This window comes from Lagenorhynchus albirostris, chromosome 19 (genome assembly GCF_949774975.1).
Source record: "Lagenorhynchus albirostris chromosome 19, mLagAlb1.1, whole genome shotgun sequence".
Classification (NCBI taxonomy): Eukaryota; Metazoa; Chordata; class Mammalia; order Artiodactyla; family Delphinidae; genus Lagenorhynchus; species Lagenorhynchus albirostris.
Genome location: NC_083113.1, coordinates 31,004,676 through 31,018,617, shown reverse-complemented (window position 1 = coordinate 31,018,617; position 13,942 = coordinate 31,004,676). Strand labels below are relative to the sequence as shown.

The 13,942-nt window shown below is 42.9% G+C and overlaps 1 pseudogene; it reads right to left on the bottom strand.

Moving 5' to 3' along the window:
- The window catches only part of LOC132509152 (mitochondrial import inner membrane translocase subunit Tim29-like), a 95,387-nt pseudogene extending 84,772 nt beyond the window's left edge, over positions 1-10,615 (bottom strand).
- Positions 10,616-13,942: the final 3,327 nt, after the last annotated feature.

Genomic DNA, 13,942 nt, shown 5'->3' with positions numbered 1-13,942 from the left:
TAAGGAGAACGTGGCCAGTTTTAATTTTTCTTAATCAGCATAAACTGTTCCTTGTAAAATCTAGACTGGTCTATGCATATGCAACAGCTCTTATTAAGATGCATTAGAAAACACAAGTGCCATTAGATAATGAAACTGACCAGAGGTATTTTCTAGTGCTTCAATTAATACCCTGGTGGTTAAACTATAATGACCAAACTCAATTGGCATCACATTCAGACGTGAATTGTACTTAAGGACCTCAGAGTCACTTCTTAGTGGATTGGTTTTGAAACACAAAAGCACTAAATTAAAATAATTGTTTTGTCTGAAAGTTTTTTTTCAGTGATCTCCAAAATGGGTGCTCCCTCAATCTCAGACGTTAGCACAGAGCACGGCAGGGTATTAGCATCTTCCATTCTTGTCCCGTGCCTGGCACATAGCTGGTACCCAGTAAATGTACTGTGTTAAGTACGTAAAGAGTGTTTTCAGAAACTCAGTATGATCTGATCCAAAGCAATATGCTCTTTCCTTTGAGATCTTCAAGTCCACAGGCTTGCCTTGACTGAAGTTCATTCAGTGCTAAACTCAATCTTGGTTTGTTTTTTATTTTTAATTTTTATTGGAGTAGAGTTGATTTACAATGTTGTGTTAGTTTCAGGTGTACAGCAAAGTGAATCAGTTATACGTGTACGCACTCTGTTTTTAGATTCTTTTCCGATATAGGCCACTACAGAGTATTAAGTAGAGTTCCCTGTGCTATACAGTAGGTCCTTATTAGTTATCTATTTTATATATAGTAGTGTGTATATGTCAATCCAAGTCTCCCAACTTATCCCTACCCCCCCCTTACCCCCGGTAACCATAAGTTTGTTTTCTACATCTGCGCCTCTACTTCTGTTTTGTAACTAAGTTCATTTGTACCCTTTTTTTAGATTCCACATATAAGCAATATCATATGATATTTGTCTTTCTGTGTCTGACTTACTTCACTCAGTATGACAATCTCTAGGTCCATCCATGTTGCTGCAGATGGCATTATTTTGTTCTTTTTTATGGCTGAGTAATATTCCATTGTACCACATCTTCTTCATCCATTCCTCTGTTGATAGATATTTATGTTGCTTCCATGTCCTGGCTATTGTAAATACTGCTGCAATGAACATTGGGGTGCATGTATCTTTTCAAATTATGGTTTTCTTAGGATAGATGCCTAGGAGTGGGATTGCTGGATCATATGGTAGCTCTATTTTTAGTTTTTTAAGAAACCTCCATACTGTTCTCCATAGTGGCTGTACCAATTTACATTCCCAAAAACATTGAAGGAGGGTTCCCTTTTCTCCACACCCTCTCCAGCATTTATTGTTTGTAGAGTTTTTTGATGATGGCCATTCTGACCAGTGTGAGGTGATACCTCATTATAGTTTTGATTTACATTTCTCTAATAATTAGTGATGTTGAGCATCTTTTCATATGCTTTTTTTGGCCACCTGTATGTCTTCTTTGGAGAAATGTCTATTTACATCTTCCACCCATTTTTTTGATTGGGTTGGTTTTAATTTTTAAAATCTTGAAGGTGGAGGCACACAATACTTTTCATTTCATGAGTTTCTAAATAACATCCATATTCAGTTATTTGATCCTCACAACAACTCTATCCCAATTTTACGTAGTGAAATTAGATAACTTCCTGAAGGTTGCACATTCAGTTGGTGGTAGAACCAGGACTGGACCCAGTCAACCTAGATCCTAAAGCCATTCTTTCAGCCTCTACATCAGAGGTCCACAAACTATGGCCCAGAGGCCAAGTCCAGCTGTTTTTATTAAGAAACTTCCCTTGGAACACAGCCCCACCCATTCGTTTGGGTATTGTCTAGGGCTGCATTCATGCTACAAAAACAGAGCTGAGAAGTTGCAACAGAGACTATATGGCTGTAAAGCCTGAATTATTTACTATCTGATCCTTTAGGAAAAAGTTGACTGACTCTTGTTCCACACAATTTGCTTAAGAGTAAAGAGGAGTCAAGATGACAGCTCAGAGAAGGTTCACATCCACAAAAGCCTTCCACTGAAGTCGACCAGAAGCCACTGTCAGAAATAACGGTGTCTGTCAACCAATTCAAGACAGTGTGGGATGGTGAAAGGAGCATGTGGCTTTGGAGCCAGGTCAAGTTTAAATATTAACTCCAACAGTTAATGATGTAGAGACAAGTAAGTCACCTCTTTTCTCTGGGTCCTCATTTTCCATCCATAAAATTGGACTGGTTTATACTTCCCATGCTGAGTTGTTTTAGTGAATTAGATAAGATAATTTATGTTGAAGTCTTAATGCAGTGCCTGGCATATAGTAGAAGGTCAATAAATAGTCATGAATCAACAGGGATTGATTCTTGTATTTTTTTTTGTCTATATCTAACTACATCCATACATCTATTATCAGAAATCTTTTCTTTTTTTTTTTTTTTTGCTGTACGTGGGCCTCTCACTGTTGTGGCCTCTCCCATTGTGGAGCACAGGCTCCGGACGTGCAGGCTCAGCGGCCATGGCTCACGGGCCCAGCTGCTCCGCGGCATGTGGGATCTTCCCGGACCGGGGCACAAACCCATGTCCCCTGCATCGGCAGGCGGACTCTCAACCAGTGCGCCACCAGGGAAGCCCTAATGTGCTTCTTTTATTTGGAGTCTCATGACTAATTCTAGGAAACCCTCAGCCTTCATGTACAACTGACACATCATGTTTTCTCCAATTCTTCCTATACTCATCTCTGGAACTCCAATTAGTTGTATTTGGATCTTCTGATTCCTTCCTTTCTGTCTCTTCATCTCTCTTCCATATGATCCGTGTTTCTCTGCTTCCACACTCCATTCTGAGAAACTTTCTCAGATCTATCTTCTGAGTCACTAATTCTCTCCTCAGCTGTATTTAATTTGCTATTTAACTAGTCCTTTGAAGTTTAACTGTCCATGAGTATATTATTCACAAATAAGAAGTTATTAATCAGAGAATTATTTATAATTTAGAAGCTGCCTAAATATCCAACAATTATAAAATAAATGATGATCAACTAAATCACAGTGCATATATTTGATAGATAATTATGTAGCCATTAAAATTATAATTACAAAAAGCCTGAAAGCAAACAGTACAAAAACTTATTAAAATTAAAAAAATATAAAATTATATGTATGCTATCCTTGTGAACATATGCAAAGGTAAAAGTGAATACACAAGATAATAATAGTTGCAGTAGGGTGATTTCATTGGAGATGACCTTTTCCTCTTCCAACCTTTCTATAACGATGTTGCATTATTTTTACTATTAAAAATAGTCCCTTAAAACACATTCAACTTCTCAATAGAATGTCTGAGTACAGATGCTAAATATGAGGTCAGAATTAGCACTTGCTTAAATATGTCCCTCCTGTTGAATACTTCTAGCAAGCAGAAATCCATTTCTGGATGCTGATAGTCAAAATCTTGTTAGTCATTTTGAATCCATACATGTTATTTCTGTCCCAGAGCTGAGTTCAGAAAATTGAAATCCATGTGCTTGTATCATGACTGAGATGCCCCGAATCTGTTTCTTGCTTTTCTCTCAAACACAATTAAGAGTTTGGCTTTGAATATTGTCAATTAGGAACTGAAAAATGCATTTCTATTCTACAAATTGTGCTTTTGAAAAAAAGTTTATAAAGCATGGGCCGTGCTTAAATTAACTGGGGACATGTTTTTAAAGATTTGGCTTTTGCTACATAAAAAACAAGTTTACGGGCTTCCCTGGTGGCGCAGTGGTTGGGAGTTCGCCTGCTGATGCAGGGGACGGGGGTTCGTGCCCCGGTCCGGGAAGATCCCACATGCCACGGAGCGGCTGGGCCCGTGAGCCGTGGCCGCTGAGCCTGCGCATCCGGAGCCTGTGCTCCGCAACGGGAGAGGCCACAACAGTGAGAGGCCCGCGTACCGCAAAAGAACACAAAAAAACAAGTTTACATTTCTAAGAAAGAACTTAATCACTGCGTATTTGCCAATCATACTAATTTCTTACGCTGGCAATGTCAGGGTTTTCCTTAGCTTATCTGAGGCTAAAATTTGGCATTCAGAAAAGCTGTTACACAGGCCGCTCTAAAAATATCTGCAGTGTATCTGACCACATCCTCTAATTTGGTCAGTTTCCTTCATTTTCTTTCCTTCTTCCTAGTGTTTCTATAATGTTTTCTCTGCAGACTCAAAGATGCCCTTTCCCTGTTACATGTCCTCCACCAGCACTCTCTCACCTGATTAAACAACAGGACAGCAGGGGCCATAAAAACTGATAAAGGGAAAACTTCTCTAAAATTTCTGGATTTTTGACTCTCAATGGCCTGGCCTGGGTTCCTGTTTTCAAGATGCTCCTTGAGTTTGTATCATCCTCTGGTCGGACCATGATCCTTAAACACAATGATAATCATAAATGCTCTTCTGTTTCCATTTATTCTGAGAGGTCAAAAGATGCGGCTGGTTTATGAGTTTATTCTGCCATGTATCACTACAGGCGGGTCAGCAGGCCAGTGGACGGATGGGCAGTGCTCAGCTCCCCATTTATTACTCTTGTCAACTCAGAAGGGATTTTTTTTTTTTTTTTTTACCTTGTGAAAGGCCCATCAGCAATGAATCAGTGAAGTGAAGACGACAGTTGATTTGTGAATTTAGATTCTATAAAGTGACTCTGCTTTGGTGGGCTGTGTAGATAAAGCAACTGTCATGATAAGCTGGCAAGTGCAATTCCACAAAACCAAATTTATTGCACATTTGAGGAAATCATCCTATTTTAAAATGCCATAAATTCGAAATTGAATATTACTTATTCCCATGAATTTTGATTTATATTTTGAATATTTTTAATGGGATGCTAAATAGCCTAGGTTCGAAGCTATGAGTTTATGCATTTCTTCTTGCAGGCTATTGTGACTTGGCGCAGAATATATTGGCCATTCTTAGGATTTTATTCGTGTGGACCACGGTGCGGGTGGGAGAGAGGATTCATGCACTTGCTGAAGACGCCCTGTGGGGAATGATAGGGATGCTGGTTTAAAGAAAGGGAGCTGGCTGGCTGCAACCTTCTTTCTTCCAAGCAGTGAGCAGTCTTATACGGATGCCACGGAGCTCAGGGAGGGACTTTTGGCCCGAGCTCAGACAAGGCTGGGAATCGTGACTCTCCCCACGTGGGTTCGACCCCTATTAGCCACCTTCATTAGAATACCCATACTTCTCTGCAACACTTATTGCTGCAGTAATGAATGATTTCAGTGTTGACTTATTTACAAGCTGTGTCCAGCAGTGGGCTGCATCTCCTGGCTCACGACTGTAGCTCCACAGAGCCTGAGAAGCAAGAAATCCTCCGTCGATGAAGACAAAAACCTCCCTTTCCCAGAATGCTTTAGCCTATCACCTTTCCAGTTAGTTCAGCTTTCTGCTTAACTGATACGTAAAAAGAAAACCGGCCTAATTTCAACCCTGGCTGGTAATGCACTTCAGAAAAGGTATACCCAGTTTACCCTCCTGCAAGGAGAAAGATCCAACCTGTACTTGAAAACTGACAGCTTTGCCATGTCCCCACCAGGCAGCGGCCTCCAGGACTGTTTACCCGGCCCTCGGTGGAAAGGCAGCTGGGTTGGAAGGTCTTGAATACTTTCCCCACTCCTTGTGCAGACTTCACCCAGCACCTGGCATTGTGTGGAGCCAGGTGCTGAAACTGGCAGATGACGTGGTCAGGATTTCTCCAGCCTAGACTGGAGCTGCCTTGTCATTAATCCTCCCAGGCAGTGGCTGAGCTGGCAGAGAGAGAAACTTCCTCCAGTTGAGAAGATTCAGCAGAGCAGATTTAATATGCAGATGAGGGCCTGGGAGAGCCATGAAGGTGTCCAACTCCTCTTTAAATACTTTTAATCACTGCTGTGTTTGGAGCATGGGTGAAATTTGCATGGTACCTGCTAGAAACTTTCTAATCTCTGTGTAAAGTGAAACCTTATAACTTTTACCACCTGAGTCCTCTTAGGCCCCAAAGCCGCCAAAGAAATGTGCTGTTCTTTGCATTTACTGTGGTTTCTCTTCCCATGAGGCATAGAGAATAAGAGAAACACACAAATAAGCTTTGGAAAAAAAAGATAGGGGGATTATCTGGCATACTCTACTCCGCCGTCTCTGACCACCACACCTACCAGGCTGTATAGCTGCATCTGGGTAGCTTCAATGCACAAAATAACGTGATTCCACATACGACTGCATTGGCTGAGACCTGAGCTAGGGCTTTCTGGGAAAATACCACCACATGGCCTCACCAGGTAGCCTGGGCGTCCTCATAACGTGTTGGCGGGGTCCAAAAGTGAGTGTCCAGAGTGGGAGAGAAGGATAGGAAGAGAGGGGCAAATAGAGACGGACAGACAGACAGACACACACACACACACACACACAGAGACAAAGAAACAGAAGAATAACGAGGGAAAGAGAGAAGAGAGGGAGGGAGAGAGGGACAGAGAAAAAGAGACAGAAAGACAGAAAGAGAAACAGAGGGGCAGCGGGAGAGAGAGAGAGAACACTAGGCAGAAGCTATAAGCTTTTTATGACCTAGCCTCGGAAGTCATAGAAAATCACTTGTCACTTCCTGTTCATTAAAATAAAGTCGCTTGATTAAGTCTGACCCACATTCAAGCAGAAGGAAATTAGACTCCACCGTCTGAAAGTGTCAATGAACGTGCAGACCTATTTTAAAACCACCACATAGGTTCATTGTGGGGAGCAAACTTGCCCCTATGGGTGTTGAGATCTACTCTGGGTGGTGCCTGAGACCTTTCAAAACTCAATTAGCATCTTTTGGAAGCAACCGAGGGAGTGGGGTTTGGCAAGCCACCTTCCTACCTGGACAGGAACTTGTAGCATCTCCTGTAGTGACCTTTTTTTGGTTATAGGGGCTTTGAGGGAAAAGTGCATAAGCAAGTCTGAGGCCTCCTCTAGCATTCCAAATACCATTTAATATTTTCTGGAACATCTCTATGTCAGGAGTAGAGGTAGCTGTGCTGTGCCCTCTGCTTGCAATGTCTCTGTGCTTGACAGACTCTACTCATCCTTTAATGCCCACACTTCAAGCGCATCTCCTCTTTGAAATATTTCAGGGTGCTTCCAGGGATTGTTGAATACCCCTGCCTCTCTACTTGCACATAGTCTGTTATTCTCAGGTCCATCACAGCACCAAAATGTCTGTCACCTTGTCTTTTGGATGGTGGGTTCCCCTAGAGCCGTAATCCTGCCCTTTCCCAGCCATAAACAGGGCTCCTGGAATGTCCTAGGCATTTATAGTCCATAAATGTTGGCTCAGAGGAACTTAGAAAAATGGGCAATTGTTTTAGGCTAGCATTTTCCAATATGGGATGTATGCAAGCTTAACTTCATGAAATCCTATAAAAGGAGGGTTTTGTGTCAAATGAGTTTGAAAAAAATCTACTGTTTCTCATGGTGGGTGGTGATCTTGCTGAGTTTAGTGGGTGTCCTTTTGTGAGAACTCAGCACTTGTTCTGCAATCCTTGCAGGCATGTTCAGGGAGAGATGCAAAGCTCCTTTTGCGGTCAGGAACCTCCATCTCTGGTAGGGAGCTTCCGGCTCCTGATTACAGAAGCTCTGTTGCTTATTTACCCCTGCGAAGCTGCTCATAATTTTTGTTTAGCTCCTCATAGAGACTTGAGGGTGTCAGGGGCTTCCTGAATCCCTGGAGAGGTCTGGGCTCAAGGTGGATACCTGGGTCCTGAGTTGAGTCAAATAAAGTGGTTTTAACTGTCCCACAGCTATGTCTCCTTTTTCTGGTAATAAACCACCTTGATCTTTCTTTGGGAAACCACTCCTTCCCACTCCCTGGCTTTGTAGCTTAGGTAGGGCCAACTGTAACCCCTGGCAACAGACTGGGCACATGACCCAGGTCTGGCCAATCAAAACATCCCATTTCCCTGCTTCAGAAAAGGACATGTGACCTAAGTGGTTCAATGAGGTGACTGGGTGGAACCATGGGAAGAGAGCCTGGCTGGTCGCGGGGTGCGGAGTGTGGAGCCGTGGAGAGTGCTGCCTTTGTCCGGGGACATCAAACTCGTTGAAACCTCCGTTCTGATAAAAAGTGGGGAAAGAGAAAATTTGCAATTACATTACGGTTCCTCTCTGGAATAATCATTAATACTACAATGACTGTGTTTTATTGACTATTTACTATGTGCCAAGCTCCTGGGTCTCCTCAGTTCTAACGCACATGATTTCCCATTTGAACATCTCAGGAATCAGGTTTCATCTTCCCTTTGATGACTTCATACAACTGCTTCCAGCCAAACAGTGGTCATGACCTGGTTGTCATTACCTTAACCAATATATCCCACTCCCATTTTGTATGAATACCAAGCGTGATACGTGGTGAAAGTCTACATCAAGATAAATCTTCAAAATACTTTTTCAACAAAAATTCCAAATGATAAGAAAGCTTTGGGATATGGTTCCATCACCAGTGTTTTTCGTTTCTTGGAGAGACACAAAATAACGTTGCATCTTGCAATGGATGACATCTCCATTTCTACAAAATACAAGATTTCCTTATTTAGTGTTCGTCTTGGTGTTGTGTTACATTTAAGGAAACCAGTGCTTGGGGAAGTTAGCTAATTACCCAAATCCACCACCAAGTGCCAAGTGCTGAACCAATGTGTATAAAGCACATAAAACTGGGCCAAATTAGATCAGTTCAAAGCTCAAATCAAAAATGGACTTTGCCCTCTGGGGAAAGATTTCTAATTTGTGATCGTAGGCAGAGGTCATCTTTTCTTATTCCTGTATTGAAAAAAAAAATTTGCTTCTGTCCTTTCCCAAATCCAAACCTTCCGTTAGTGTTGCTGCTTTAGATAATACCATCTCAGTACAGTAGCATCATGAAAAAGTTACTTGTAATCTACAGGATTAGATGAAAGCTGTGTTCCCAGTCTGCTGTTTCTCTACCAGAAAATTGATACCAGGGATTTTCCGAGCCGAAAGAGACCAGTGAGCTTGTTTAAAACAACCAAGGACCCAGTTGCCACGATGTGGCAACAATTAGAATATGATTTCCTTTGGGAAAACGGCACTCAGCTTATTTCAGCCAAATGCCCAAGTCGTTACGGACAATTTTTCTGCACAACCCACCCACTCCCAAATTTTTATAAATTAGAACCATCCAACTAGGCTTCAGAGTTTGCTTGGAGCGGGGGGCGGCGAGTTTCATTCCAGAAAAAATTGTACCACGGAAAGAAGGGTCTTAGCGCAGATGCTGTTTCCTGATGGCGTGGAGGGGATGGGGGCATCGCGAGACTTTCCTTCAGAGGTTGCTTTGAACCCTGGCTTTCATGTGAATATCAGACGCTTTATTGCCTTGACTCAGGTGACCTCATCTACCAGAATGAAGTCATCCAACCCTCCAGGAAAGACAAACCTTCGTTCCAGAGAATCAATCAGGCCCATCAGGGGCCCTGCTTCCCCCCTTATCTCCAGCCAGTGAAGGAGTGCACAGTTATAAACCTGACAGGCCCCAGCGAGCCCCCGTTCTGCAGGTCCCACTAAATCAAAAAGGGACCCGGAGACTCGCAAAGCACCAGCTTGCTACTGGGTAAGCACTGCGTGACATCATTTCTGACTTGGGGGATTGTTTTGCATCGAGGTATTTCTTGAGAACAAAACCATGGCATTCCACTGAACTTCGGGATGTTTCTCCTTCTTGTTATTAAACTATTAACTCCTGCCAGATAGGAATGCCAGGCACGTAATTGCTCACCCGGCCTTTTTATCCCAGGCTGTTGCACAACCCATAAACATTCCAATTAGGGAACCAATTAAAATGAGAAAGAGGCTTCCTGAATTACCCAGCAGTTGAGGCAGCGCTGCCTTTTCGATGTCAGCCAGTGAAAGGTTTTTATTGCATCTGCTGAAGAGGTGAAAGGAGGAAGGAGAGTCGTGCTGCGCGCCTATGGGTTGAGCTGCAGCGAGAGGGGAGCCCTGGACAAACTCAGGGATGCTCTGGGAGACCACGAGGAGGGTGTCGGAGGAGGAGGAAGCTTTGCTTTGCTTATTAGAAGCAAGACAGAAATTACAAACAAAAATTAAAAAGCGTACCATGAAGTTTATTCCTTTATTTCTGCAGAAGCTCTGGTGAATATGTACGGTTTCAGAAAGCGGATTCTTTCCCTAGGAAATGGATCCCGCCTTGAGAACCTGGAGGCCTCTCGTGTACATTGGATGCTGGATCCTTCTTCGAGGCACCCCTCTCGGTGGTTGTAGGAGCTTCACGCTACCAAGGAAGAAACTGACCTTGACCAAGGTCACTTACCTCTTCATGCATCTGTTCAAGAGACACTTTCTGTTGGCTGACTCCGGGCAGTAGACATTGCGGGCCCTGGGGGCCTGAAGAGTGAATAGGACAGACTTCTGCCTCCACTGACCTTGCAGGTTATAGACACATTCACTCACTTCTCCCTGGGCTCGCCTCCAGTTTAAACCTTTAGCTTCAGACCTAATACCAGTGCTTGACGCACAATGGGTACTCAAACAGGGGGATGGTGGAAGTGTCCAGACTCATAAACCTCTGCTCATCCTGCTTGGCCATCAGCATCCCGTCAAGGGTCCTCAAAAAGATGGGTGCTAATGATTCCTTTTCCTGAGATGGAAACTTGCATGTGTGTGTGTGCACACGTGCATACATGCATGCGTGTGCCTGTGTTTACGGGAGATATAGTTAATAAACTGAGCGTTTCTTGTTCTCCACGGTAATAGAGCCTCTTCGAAATATTGAGGCCACTCAGAACTCCACTTGTAAAATTGACTTTGTTCTTTGCTGCTTATAGAGTCAGAAGAAGGAAAGTGGATTGGAGGTGCAGTAGACCTCTGAAATGCCGAGAGGTGGTGCCCTACGAAAGCCCCATTGCACTCTGTAAACGCACCAATTGCTTCCTCCTTCTCTCTGAGAGAGTTTGCCATGTCTCCTTCCTCCCTGTCTGGATCTGAGCTCCTTGAAAATAGGCACGGGGCCTCTTTGCTGCTGCAGCCCCCAGGACCTCTGGCTCAGGGCCTGGCCAAGGGGGCCCCTCCCTGCATCACTGACAGGAGAACACACCGTTCTTGAATGTCTCTGACTTTCTCCGCCTTCTCACTCTGTTAGCCCTATAACCTCCTGGCCCACTTTATTTCCATTTGAAATGAGATGGTGGCTTCCGCACTAGGATTTGAGTCTGTTAACTTCAGCCTCATTGGGTAAAAAATTGGGTCTCGTCCAAGTTCCTCCAATTAGTCACTTGGGCAAGTTGCTTAATCTTCTTAAGTCTCTGTCTCCTTATCTGTAAACCACAAATGATAATAGTACCCGAGTCAGGTTGTTGGAGGATTGAACGAGTTCATATATGCAACATGCCTAGACCAGGACCTGGTGCATGGCAGGTGCTTCACGATGTAAGCTGTTATCATTTCTGTGCTGTTTTGTCCAAGCTGTTGGCTTTCTCCTGGCACGACTAGACCTCGAGCGTGCAAGGCTATACTCACCCCTTTCCAGGAGGCTGAGAGCAGCATCAGTTTCAGTGGGCCTTGGGGGACTTCAAGTGCTCCCAGCATCTATGCTGGAATCCGCTGAAAGGTTGGTTGCCATGGATTGGGCATCTGGTATGTAGTAAACGCCATACTTTGTGTTTTCACATGTCCTGTCTCATTTAGTAAAATGGCCAGCCTTGGCTTAAATTTCTGGTGGCTGGGAGCCCACTACATCATAAGATTTCTACTAAAATGTAGCATAGCAGAGTAGTTAAGAGTATGAGCTAATCATGTTTGAATCCCAGCTCTACAGCTGTGTGACCTTGGATGAATTACTTAAACTCTCTCTGCCTTATTTCTCCATCCATAGAATGGGGATAATAATAGTCCCGACCATACAGCTTTTATGAAGATTAAGTGAGGGAATATTTATAAAGTTTCTTGAAGAGTATCTGCTGTGTATAAAGTTAGCAAGAGCCTGGCTCAGAGAGGGTCTGTCACCACTGGGTTCAGGATGAGTTTCTGCATGCTAATTTGGACTGGGGTACCCATTTTATTTTATTTTATTTTATTGGAGGGGTACCCATTTTAGAAATGCGGAAAGGAAAGAGGAAGTAACCTCCCTAGACAGCATGGCCAGGACATGGCCTAAATGATAATGGGCACCAAACTCAGGACTTTCTAAACTTGGCGCCCTTGCTTGGCTCTGCTGAGTCAATATGGATTTCAGATCAGTAAAAGAAAGAACTGTCTAACATTGAGTCGTCATAAAAGTGGAACTTATTTACCGTAGTCTTATGTAGGGAAACACATCAAAATATTTTCAGATGAGAGGACATGATGTCATCCATGTTTGTTTGTTTGGTTTTTTTTGCGGTACGTGGGCCTCTCACTGCTGTGGCCTCTCCTGTTGCGGAGCCCAGGCTCCGGACGCGCAGGCTCAGCGGACATGGCTCACGGGCCCAGCCGCTCCGCAGCATGTGGGATCTTCCCAGACCGGGGCACGAACACATGTCCCCTGCATCGGCAGGCGGACTCTTAACCACTGCGCCACCAGGGAAACCCAACCATGTGTTTTGGTTTTTTTTTTTAATTTTTATTGGAGTATAGTTGATTTACCATATTGTGTTAGTTTCTACTGTACAGCAAAGTGAATCAGCTATACGTATACATATATCTTATATACATATATCTTATACGTATACATATATCTTATATACATATATCTTATATACTTATACATATATCATATATCTTTTTTGTATTTCCTTCCCATTTAGGTTACCACAGTGCACTGTGTAGAGTTCCCTGTGCTATACAGTAGGTTCTCATCAGTTATCTGTTTTATACATAGTATCAATAGTGTATATATGTCAATCCCAATCTCCCAATTCATCCCACCCCCACCTTTCCCCCTTGGTGTCCATACGTTTGTTCTCTACGTCTGTGTCTCTATTTCTGCTTTGTAAATAAGAGCGTCTATACCAATTTTTTCAGATTCCACATATATGCGTTAATATACGATATTTGTTTTCCTCTTTCTGACTTACTTCACTCTGTATGACAGTCTCTAAGTCCATCCATGTCTCTACAGATGACCCAATTTTGTTCCTTTTTATGGCTGAGCAATATTCCATTGTATATATGTGCCACATCTTCTTTATCCATTCATCTGTTGATGGACACTTAGGTTGCTTCCATGTCCTGGCTTTAGGTTGCTTCCATGTCCTGGCTATTGTAAATAATGCTGCAATGAACATTGGGGCGCATGTGTCTTTTTGAATTATGGTTTTCTCTGGGTATATGCCCAGTAGTGGGATTGCTGGGTCATATGATAGTTCTGTTTTTAGTTTTTTAAGGAATCCCCATTACTGTTCTCCATGGTGGTTGTATCAATTTACTTTCCCACCAACAGTGCAAGAGGGTTCCCTTTATTCCACACCCTCTCCAGCATTTATTGTTTGTAGATTTTTTTGATGATGGTCATTCTGACTGGTGTGAGGTGACACCTCATTGTAGTTTTGATTTGCATTTCTCTAATAATTAGTAATGCTCATCTTTTCATGAGTTTGTTGGCCATCTGTATGTCCTCTTTGGAGAAAGAAGACATGTTTAGGTCTTCTGCCCATTTTATGTAGGTCTTCCGCCCATTTTTTGATTGGGTTGTTTCTTTTTTTGATACTGAGCTGCATGAGCTGTTTGTATATTTCGGAGATTAATCCTTTATCAGTTGCTTCGTTTGCAAATATTTTCTCCCACTCTGAGGGCTTGTTTATGTCTTTTTGCCTTGTTTATGGTTTCCTTTGCTATGCAAAAGCTTTTAAGTATCATTAGGTCCCATTTGTTTATTTTTGTTTTTATTCTCATTACTCTAGGAGGTGGGTAAAAAAAGATCTTGCTGTGATTTATGTGTTCGAAG